This window comes from Heteronotia binoei, chromosome 21, assembly GCF_032191835.1.
Source record: "Heteronotia binoei isolate CCM8104 ecotype False Entrance Well chromosome 21, APGP_CSIRO_Hbin_v1, whole genome shotgun sequence".
In the NCBI taxonomy this organism is placed as follows: domain Eukaryota; kingdom Metazoa; phylum Chordata; class Lepidosauria; order Squamata; family Gekkonidae; genus Heteronotia; species Heteronotia binoei.
In genome coordinates this window covers 72,497,874-72,501,171 of record NC_083243.1, presented here as the reverse complement: position 1 = coordinate 72,501,171, position 3,298 = coordinate 72,497,874, and the positions used below count along the sequence as shown (strand labels likewise).

The following is a 3,298-nucleotide window of genomic DNA, read 5'->3' as shown; positions in this document are numbered from 1 at the left end:
AGGGAACAGTCTGGGTTGATTTCCCTTAGGACTGACTGATTTGATCTTCTTGCAGTCCAAGGGACTCTCAAGAGTCTTCTCCAGCACCAAATCTCAAATGCATCTATTCTTCTGCACTCGGTCTTCCTTAAGGTCCAGCTCTCACAGCCATACATTACTACTGGGAATGCCATCACTTTAACTATATGGACTTTTGTTGGCAGGGTGATGTCTCTACTTTTTATTATACTGCCCAGGTTCACCATAGCTGTCCTCCCAAGGAGCAAATATCTTTTAATTTCATGGCTACAGTCACCATCTGCAGTGATCTTGGATCTCAGAAATGTGAAGTCTTTCACTACTTCCATGTCTTCCCCTTCTATTTGCCAAGGTGTGATGGGGCCAGATGCCATGATCTTAGTTTTGCTGATGTTGAGTTTCAAGTCTACTTTTGTGCTCTCCTCTTTCACCCTCAACAAGAGGTTCTTTAGGTCCTCCTCATTTTCTGCTATTAGAGTAGTGTCATCTGCATATTTGAGGTTGTTGATGTTTTTCTCGGCAATCTTAATTCCAGTTTGTGCTTCTTCCAGACCAGCATTCCGCATGATGTACTCTGCATATAAATTAAATAAGCAGGGTGACAATATACATCCTTGTCAAACTCCTTTTCCTATTCTAAACCAGTCAGTTGTTCCATATCCTGTTCTGGCAGTTGCTTCTTGACCCTTATACAGGATTCTCAGGAGACATGTGAGGTGGTCTGGTACTCCCATCTCTTTAAGGACTTACCACAGTTTGTTGTGATCCACACAATCAAAGGCTTTAGCATAGTCAATGAAACAGAAATAGATGTTTTTCTGATATTCTCGTGCTTTCTCCATAATCTAGTGAATGTTGGCAATTTGATCTCTAATTCCTCTACCTCTCCAAAACCCAGCTTGAACTTCTGGTATTTCCTGATCTACATACTGCTGAAGCCTGGCTTGTGGGATCTTTAACATGACCTTGCTGGCATGTGAAATGAGTGCAATGGTGAGATAGTTTGAACATTCCTTGGCATTACCCTTCTTTGGGATTGAAATATAAACTGATCTTTTCCAATTCTGTGGCCACTGTTGTGTTTTCCAAATTTGTTGACATAATGTGTGCATCACTTTAACAGCATCATCTTTTAGGACTTTGAATAGCTCAACTGGGATACCATCATCTCCACTCACTTTGTTGTTAGTAATGCTTTCTAAAGCCCATTTGACTTCACACTCCAGGATGTCTGGCTCAAGATCATCGATTTCACTGTCATGGTTGTCCGGGACATTGAGATCCTTTTTGTATAATTCTTCTGTGTATTCTTCCCACCTCTTCCTGATCTCTTCTGCTTCTGTTAGGTCCCTACCATTTCTGTCCTTTATCATGGCCATCTTTGCACGAAACGTTCCCTTGATTTCTCCAATTTTCTTGAATAGATCTCTTGTTCTTCCTATTCTATTATTTTCCTCTATTGCTTTGCATTGTTCCTTCAGGAAGGCCTCCTTATCTCTCCTTGCTGTTCTCTGGAAATCTGCATTCAGTTGGGTGAATCTTTCCTTTTCATCTTTACCTTTCACTTTTCTTCTTTCCTCAGCTATTTGTAAAGCCTCATCAGACAGCCACTTTGCTTTCTTGCATTTCTTTTTCTTTGGGATGGTGCTGATTGCTGCCTTCTGTACAATGTCACGAACCTCCGTCCATAGTTCTTCAGGCACTCTGTCTATCAACTCTAGTTCTTTAAACCTATTCTTCACTTCCACTGTATATTCAAAAGGGATGTGATCAAGCACATTATCCACCCCCAATGCAATTGCAGCACAATAAACAACATGGTTCCTTGCTACCTTTGTCCCTTTAATGTTTTTAACAGTAGAAATCGAGTTGCACTTCCTGAAACAACCTTTCTTCCCTAAAAGAAAGAATCTTAAATCACTCCTTTAGTAATAAAATCTGTAATAAAAGAATTGCTCGTTTTCTCCTTTTTTCCTCTCTGAGAGCCAGCTGTTGTGAGTAGTTAAGAGCAGCAGACTGCAATATGAACCAGGTTTGAATCTGCAGTTCTCCTCATGCAACCAGCTGGGTGACCTTGGGTCGGTCACAGTTCTCTCAGAGCTGTCATAGCCTCACATATCTCACAGGGTGTCTGTTGCGGGGAGAGAAAAGGAAAGTGATTGTAAGCCAACTCCTTTGGGTAGTGAAGGGCAGGGTATAAAATCAATTCTTATTCTTGACAGCAAACATCTTTGAGGAAACAGATCATAGCACTTAGGAGTCTATACTGGAAACTCTGCTGGAAACTCAATGGAAACTCTGAGGGGGTGGGATTATTTTCTAGGTGGCCTTCTCATTCCTCTATCTCTTCTTTCTTTATTAGGAAATGTTTCCCCAGTGACTGCCCAAATAGCTGGCAGACTTGGACTTAGTGGTGTACACTCCCAATAGCAACAATTTATACCTGATGTCAAAGAGCATCTGTTGTCTGTATTGCATGGGAAGAGTGAGGTGGGCTGATGAGAACAGAATTGTCTAGTTTCTCAACAAGAAAGTTACAAACATCTTGCATTTTACCCAGACCACTGAATGTAATGCAGATATCTGCATTATAAGGATTATCTATTCTATTGAAGTTATTTGTTATGGCCATATTTTCCTTGAAGATGCCTCTTCATTTGGGCAGTCTGGGCAATGTAGTCCAATCTTGGAGAGGTGCTGCTTCATGTTGCATAGCCCTCTGGTTCTTGTTTCTTGAGTGGATGGTGACCTTTAACTGATCCAGGCAGGCAGTTATCTCCATGGTCATAAAACTTCCCTGTCAACTGACTGCAAAAACTCAGGAATTCCTTTTTAGATTCCAGGTAAATTGTTTTCCAGGTAAATTTGTCCTGGCAGGTGGAGGGACCAACTCTGCAAACACTCATGCTGGACAGCATGATAATGGCATCTTGACAAGGAGAAGGAAAGAGAAAACATTAGGGCACCATGGCAACCAATGCTGCACTATCCTCACAGCTATTTTATGGCTTTTATAGCACTGTTGCCATTTAACCATCAAGGTGGCAATTTGTCAGTATTGCAAATGAGAGTATGTGAATATTTAAATAAAGGGCTTTTTTGTAGCAGGAACTCCTTTGCATTTTAGGCCACACACCTTTGATGTAGCCAATCCTCCAAGAGCTTACAGTAGGCCCTGTAATAGGAGCCCTTCTAACTCTGAAAACCACAACTTTGGAGCAAACCATGAGCTGACCCAGCAGGTAGTTACATGTCCTTACTTATTTCTCAATTACTTACC

At 41.3% G+C, this 3,298-nt stretch overlaps 1 pseudogene; it reads right to left on the bottom strand.

Annotated features, from left to right (window-relative positions):
* Positions 1-2,227: 2,227 nt before the first annotated feature.
* LOC132589589 (interleukin-1 receptor-associated kinase 1-binding protein 1-like) lies at positions 2,228-2,947 on the bottom strand (annotated as a pseudogene).
* Positions 2,948-3,298: the final 351 nt, after the last annotated feature.